This window comes from Podarcis gaigeae (genome assembly GCF_964106915.1).
Source record: "Podarcis gaigeae genome assembly, chromosome: 5".
NCBI lineage: Eukaryota > Metazoa > Chordata > Lepidosauria > Squamata > Lacertidae > Podarcis > Podarcis gaigeae.
Window position 1 is genome coordinate 22,194,062 of NC_139681.1, and position 7,722 is coordinate 22,201,783.

The following is a 7,722-nucleotide window of genomic DNA, read 5'->3' on the forward strand; positions in this document are numbered from 1 at the left end:
AACTTGCATTCTCTGTTTGTCAACTGAGGAAAGATGTGTTTGTCTTAAATAATTTAGACTGCTCCCTTCCTTGCCACATAGCATTTCTTTTTAAAAATAAACCAGCAACTGATCTATTAAACCACATACTCATTTTTTTGGGAGGGATGGGGCACAGCTGTTGCAAGCATTAACGGGAGAGGCACATGCTCACAGCCCTACAGCCCCCTCACACATTCTTTCCACATGGGAACAGGCTTCTGGTCCACTTATTTAATGCATATATGTGCAATGGGACTCCAATAGTAGCTGTTTTTTGAAAGTGCAAGCAGTCTTAGGATGGGATGAATTGTACTGCAGAACTGGCAAGGTGGTTGTTAAATGTTCAGAAAAAGTCAGAAGCCCAAGGCAGTATAAGTTCCTCAACTACGGTTATTCAACAGTCAGTGACAATGGCTCACTCATAGGAAAACAAAACCTGAACTCCCAGGACTACTCAATAAAAGCCCCAGCATGAACAGCTGACAGTTGAAAGTGTTTGCGCTTACTTGCCATTAGAACGTTCGTCTACCAACGCTTATATGATTAGTTAGAATGCGTCTTGTAACATAAAAAGTGTTATACCCAATACATAACCGTGGTGTTCAACTTCTTACATTCCTGCTTTTCCCTTGGAACTGGGGTTTCTGAAAATTTGATAGCCTTGGGGCCCACGTGAGACGACTGAAAATTAGTGAGGCCCACCTGTCACAAAATGGTGGTGCAGGGGCAGAGCTAGTCAAAATGGCTGCCAGTGTAAGACTTCAGCATAATCAGCTGGCAAGCCACAGCCATCCTTTTCTACTGAGCATGCAAGAAGTTCTGTAGCCTTATGAGGCTTTGCCCTCGGGTGGGAAAAATATTGCGCCCGGGAAAGGAAGATGGGAGTCAACAGACACTCAAGGAATAGTTTTGGAGAAAAAGCTTTATTTCTACCATCCATGAACTGGTAGAAGGAGCAAGTGTGATAGTTCACAAACAAGCACGAGTTCACAGTCATTTGCACAGAGTATATATTCCCCTTCCAGTTCCCTCCCCTTTCTCCTCCCTCAGGAGTCCTGCCCCATGTTGAGGTTCTTGAGCATGAACAGAAAGCTCCTGTGTTTGGATTCTTTTGGGACTCTTGGCGCCCTTCCCAGGAAAGGGGAATGAGAGCGGTTCAGCATGTCCAAAGATGTTGCAACTGAGTGAGATAAAAGTCAGTTCTCAGGCTTGAGTATTCTTGGCAATGACAGAGCCTATTTGAAGCCTTCTTGTACTGATAAAAGAATAACATTTTTCCTATGCATCTTGTGAGGAAAGCAGAGAAGAGCAGAGAAAAGCTGTTTTGGATTTTTAGAAGTCAAAAGGAATTTTGGACAGTTTTGAGGCCTGGGGGGGGTGTGACTTCGGGCCTAGGTGGGGTCACCTGTCCTCACCTCCTTCAGTCCCATCTCCAATTCCTGGCATTTCCAGCTAGGGCTTGGTGGTGGGGGGGACCCTGCCTAAAATGCTGGAGAGCTGTTGCCAGTCAGTGTAGATATCATCAAGCTGACCTGAGTATAACTTCCTATGTTCCACAACTCAGATTTGCTCAAGCTAAGTAGACAATTTGTTCTGGAAGTGACATGGTTCAGCCTCTCCTCTTTGAGCAGAGGTCACTGATCCAATTAGAAAAGGCCTTGGGAGGAGAGGCTTGAGTTACGCATACTACACCCTCCACAAATTTCATGCCCCCTCACTGTTCATCTCCAGGCAGGAAATTGGGGGGGGGGGGGGACGGCGACGACACACAAGGGCATTTGCCCCCAGTGCAAAAGTATTAGGGGGCTCAAAACTTGAACACCTGGTGCTGCCTCAGTACAGTTTCACGCTTCCATTGATGGGCTCCATTTAAAACGGCTTCTCCATGCGAACCAGGAAGAGACCTCTCCAGACAACAGAACAACTCTTCTGATCTCTGCGGCAACAATCTCCTGGGTGACACAGACGCCATTAGATAGTTTAATGTGCGTGTTCCTCTGCACCCCGCTCGAATGTGCTACAAGTATGCGGTGCTTATGTTCCACAGCACAGGAGCATTGCCATCCCCATCCCAAGCCATGTTGAGATCCTACACCTCTGTTGTAAGTACTCGAGTACCAGAACTCCACACAGGATGCGTTATTGGGAGCAACATAGTTTTAACAGTGTTCAGTTAGAAACCGTATCCCCTGAACAGCCTATTATGCAGCCAGAGACTGCAAACCTCCTTGGCTGTTAGAGGCTGTTTGTGCATATTGATGCTTGTTCTGGACTTTTCTGGGAGGGAAGGGGGGGATTATAGATTGTCTGGTTTAAGTGATGAACAGAGATTATGCATTTGGCCACAAAAGCAGAATCCTTAGAATGATCGATACTGCCAGAAGCAGAAGTGCATGGTGGGACGGGAAGTTTCCTTCCCTGTCTATAAGGAACCAGTGGCGAAGCTGCATGCTCCGGGGGTGGAGAGCAGGCAGGGGCGTGGCATGTGTGTGTCCCAGGGGGCGTGGCATGCCGCCCGCGGGCGTGTGGCACATGTCCCGCAGGGGCGTGGCGCCCGGCGTGGTGGTGGTGGGGTGCGCGACGCGTGTTCAGGGGGCAGCCGCAATGGTACCCCCCTCCCCGATGGTGCCGGGGGCGATGCGCTCCCCCCACCCCCCCTTTCCTCCACTAGTATAAGGAACAACATTGGATGTTGGAGACTTTGGGAAGGAAATAACAATAGGAAGAAAGCTTAGGAGGAAATGGTACTAAGGCTGCAAGATCACCGGGTTCTCAAATGCTGCAATCAGATGTCAAGGGAGTCTCTCTTCAAGCTGACCCAGCAGTTGCTATGACACAGCTGGTCCCTACTATAATAGGAAGCACTTACCTGAGGCACAGACTCCATATGGGACATCATCTTCCTATTAGTCTATTAGTGTGCTATTTAAAAAAAGAAGAGAGAGAGAGAGAGAGAGAGAGAGAGAGAGAGAGAGAGAGAGAGCGCTCCCATTACAGGTGTATAATTCCATTTTCCTGCTTCCCTCCTGGTGCAAAAATACCTGTGAAGAGTGTTAAAGGGTTTCTGATTCTTATATTGCAAGAATGTGGATTAGCAAGAAGGCAAAATCTGATAAACATTTTTTCCCCTTGGATAAACACAGTTAAAGGAACATCTTAGCTGTTTTGCAGGTTGGAATTTTGGGATACGGTGATTCATAGTGTAATCATGCACCTGTTGCTTGGAGGTAAATTCAGACAACTGCCATAGGAGTGCAGTCTTAGGCTGCAATCCTAACCCTGCTTACCTGGGAGAAAGCCCCACTTCTCAGTAGTCCTGGTTAGGATTGTGCTGTGAATCATCTATAGATGTACTAAAGAAACCAGAAAAAAGACTGAAAGTCATGAAAGTGGTGACGGGAAATATTAAGCTGAAGAGCGTATTTTACCTGGATCATTTATTGGAAGAGTCAAAATATCGATCTGATTAGTAAAATTGTGAAAAGCCCCATTTGGATTTTTTTGTTTCTTCTTTGAACTAATATAACCAACCGGCAGCCTAATATAGTAATGGCAGTTATGTTACTACAGCGACCTCTGCTGGCTACCTACACATGTTTTTATCTGCAATCTTTTGCTACTGCAGGTTGAAATTAACGCTGGCATTTTGATTTTGTAGGGCTGCAATTTGTAACTTCGCTGTACAACACTTAATTAAGAAAGTGTGCCATTCCACACGTGCAGAGTGCTAGGGTCTCCTTACTAAAAGACATCAATTATCATGTGCACATCGATGGAAAGGAAATAACTTCCATGTAAGAGAGTTCAAAAATGCTTTTCAGACAAGACTGATTCTATCTCTTTTTAGAAATTAAGCCACGCCACATTTCTGAATTCATATACTGTTGATACATAAACAACAATTGCCAAAAACACACACCCTTAAACACAGAAAAGGTGATAAAATGTGAGGAACACTTGCTTCTAGCTGCATGCGGTTTTCCTCCCCCAAAACACCAATCTAACTGTTCATTATCCAAAAACACCTTCCCCTTCTCAATTAAAAGCACAAAGTATTCCAACCAACAGACAAAAAATGAGGGTATATCAGAGCCTAGCAGAACACGCTTGCAATTCAGGGCTCAGTCCTGAAAATGTGATTATCACTGTTCATGTGTAGAGTACATCGCGCCAGTGAATTATCAAAATCGGCCTATGTTATGCCTGGATTTAAGGATTGTATCTTCCAGGCCAGGCTTGGGGAAGGATGGGGAGTCAAATCAGTGTGATATCCAGACAGGCCTAGATCAAAAACTTTTAGCCTGCAAGAACATCTTGTGATGTTCAAACTCCAGAAAGGATGGTTGCATATAGATTTTTCACTCAAAAAATTCAGATTCATATTCTCTTTCTCTCTCTATTTCTCTCTCGACTTGGAGATGCCAAGGATTGACTCTGCATGCAGGACAATGCTCTTTTGCTGAGCTACAGCCCGTCCCTCGGAGCACAGCCATGTTTTATCCTTTCCACCCAGCCTTCCTATGCTGTTTTAACCTCTTAGTGTGGCTTGTGGCATTTGTCTATGCTACAGTACCTGGGTGTATGGGGAGAGCAAAGAATAAGGTTACCGTAACTTCCATCATAGAGCTTCAGTATGCTGATGACAACGTAGTGTGTGCACGCTCAGAGGATGACCTCCAAACCATCCTAAATATCTTCGCAGAAGCTCACAAAAAGTTGGCCTATCACTCAACATCCAAAAACCAAATTGATGCACCAACAAGTACAAATAACCCCTCTGCAGCGCCACAAATCCAATTTAATGGTGTAACATTGGAAAATGTTGATCACTTCTCCTACCTGGGCAGTTATCTTTCCACAAGGGCTGACATTGAAGCCGAAATCCAGCACCGCTCGAGCTCTGCGAGTGTGGCTTTCTGCTGAATGAAGTGCTGAATGTTTGAGGACCGGGACATTCGCAGAGAAACCAAAATGCTTTTTTACAAAGCTATTGTATTGCCAACCTTACTGTATGCTTGTGAAACATGGACCACTTATAAATGCCATCTCCAACTCCTCGAAAGATTCCATCAACGGTGTCACCAATAATTTTTACACCTCACTTGGGAAGACAGGCGAACTAATACCAGTGTACTGGAAGAAGCAAAAATCACCAGTGTTGAAGCGATGATTGTTCAACATCAATTTCGTTGGACTGGTCATATTGTGCGGATGCCTGATTATCGTCTTCCAAAGCAACCACTCTATTCCAAACTTAAAAATGGAAAGCGTAATGCTGGTGGTCAGCAAAAGAGGTTTAAAGAACTTCTCAAGGCAGATCTAAAAAAAAAAGTAGTATAAACAACAACAATTGGGAAACACTTGCCTGTGAGCGCTCCAATTGGAGAACAGCCTTTACCAAAGGTGTCATGGGCTTTGAAGACACTCAAGGAAGGCATGCTTGGCAAATCCACACCGTGATCAACTCCCGCCCGGAAACCAATGTCCCCACTGTGGAAGGATGTGTGTATCTAGAATTGCCCCCCCCCCCAGTAACTTACGGACTCATTGTTAAAACCGTGTTTATGGAAGACAATCTTATTCGGCAACGAGTGATCACCAAAGAAGAAATAAGAAGTATGGGGAGAGGTAGGGAAATAAAGGCGCAGACCCCACCCTACAGCCACAAGCTCTCTGTCACCAGGTCAACGCAGGGTTCGTGCCCTTGCGCTTCCAGTCTGTGGTCAATGAAATAAGAACCAGGGCAGCACCAGCTGTGTGGGAGCCAAGTGATAAGCAGAAAAGGGTGCAGCAGACAGGAAAAGATTGCCTCATTCTAGTCCAGACATGCCTGCTTCTCTCGTCAGGACCAGCTGCAAGTCACGAAGACAGGAAGGGCCCTGCTGAGTCAGATCGAAGGTGCCCACATTCTCCCAGCAACAGCAGCCAGCTATAAATGACTGCAGAAAGCTTGCAAAGACAGGCCAGTGAGATGCCTCAAACTCCAATGGGGCCTCGAATTTAGACACTTGTTAATTTTTTGGCATTTGATAAGGCTCACAACTTTTTTTAAATGCTTTTTCAGATTTAGGGCAGTGTGAATGACACCCCCCCCCCCCCCGTTGCTGAGCTGAGGGGGAACAAAATAACAGCAGTGACAACAACATTAATAATACAACACCTATATGTATACGGGTGCCTTCTGATAAAAAAGCAACTGTACCAAAATGAATTATTGCGAAAATAAGAAGTATTTGGGGTGCGGCACCAAAGGTTGTCCTTGCCCAGGGCGCCATATTACCCAAGTCCTCACCTGGGTTATCAGAGCCAAATGTGACATACTCTCAGCTTAGAGCACAAGTTAAAGCAAATGATTTGGTAAACGCAGTGCTTTTTTTCTAAAAAAATGTTTAGAGGTACTCTCCTTTTGACTCATGAAAACCACCATTTTACAGTTCAAAACAGGAAAAATAAATACAGTAAATGGACAAAAATACAGAGATTCACAAAATGTTTAGGGGTATGTGGACCCCTGCGTTCCCCTGTGAAAAAAGTGCTGGGTAAAAGACATGGTTTTTGTTAACCTGTATAGATTTTGTCATATCAGACTTAAAAACTTTAATAATAACTAGAGGCCGCCTCCCCATGCTTGTGTTGCTCACTAATCCACCACTTGCCAACCCGCACCCCTCCCCTCACCCCAACCCCTATCCACTCACAGCCCCTTCAAGCTCCCCATATTCTCACAGCTCTTCTATGTCCCACCCCCCTGGTTTATTCAAACCCCTGCTCTTGTTTAAAACCACCATTTTGAAATTTGCCTTCTCTTTTGCTTCTCTTCCCCATGCTGACTTCATGAAAACCCAAGATTGCGCTGAGACAAATCTTCCAATGGAGGACTGGATGGTGACAGCCTTAACTTTTTATGTATATAGGAGGAAATATAGCTATTAGACCATGGTGAAGATATGCTCTCAGATCAGCTGATTTTATCATAAACAAACCACTCACTCTCTTTTCGGCACCTTATTTTGTTTCAGTGTTCTGTCATTTTTTAATTTAAATCATGGCTGGGCATGCAAAAGCTGGAAGTGGCCCCGGCTCTTCTGGACCCTTGAGAAGGGCAAATAGGGAATTAATGCGACAGCTCTCTCCCCTGTTCTCTGCCCTCAACAGCAGATATTCAGTGATATGCTGCCTCTGGGCTCATAGTTATGGATTGGGTTATTCTATAGGAATGTCTTTAATTGCATCCATATGCAATACCCACTTGACATTCTCAGCCTCACCTAAAGTTGCTGGGGATAGAATCTGGGACCGTCTGCATGCAAACCTACCTCGCTGGGTTGTTGTGAGGATAAAAAGAAATAAAGATAAAAAGAAGGGGAGAATGATGAGTGGCACCCTGAGCTCTTTGAGGGTGGCACAGAAATGAATTAAGGCAGAGTCTACCACCTTCAAAGGGAGTCTGTTCCACTGCTGAACAGCTCTTACAGTCAGAAAGTTCTTCCTGAAGCTTAGTCAGAATCTCCTTTCTCGTAACTTGGATCTATTGGTTTGGGTGCTACTCTCCAGAGCAGGAGAAAACAAGGTTGCACCATCTTCCATGTGGCAGGCCTTTAGATATTTGAAGGTAGCTGTCATACCTCCTCTCAGCCACTCTTTTCCAGGCAAGACTTACAGCTCCTTCAACCGTACCCAGCTCCTTCAACCGTTCCTCAT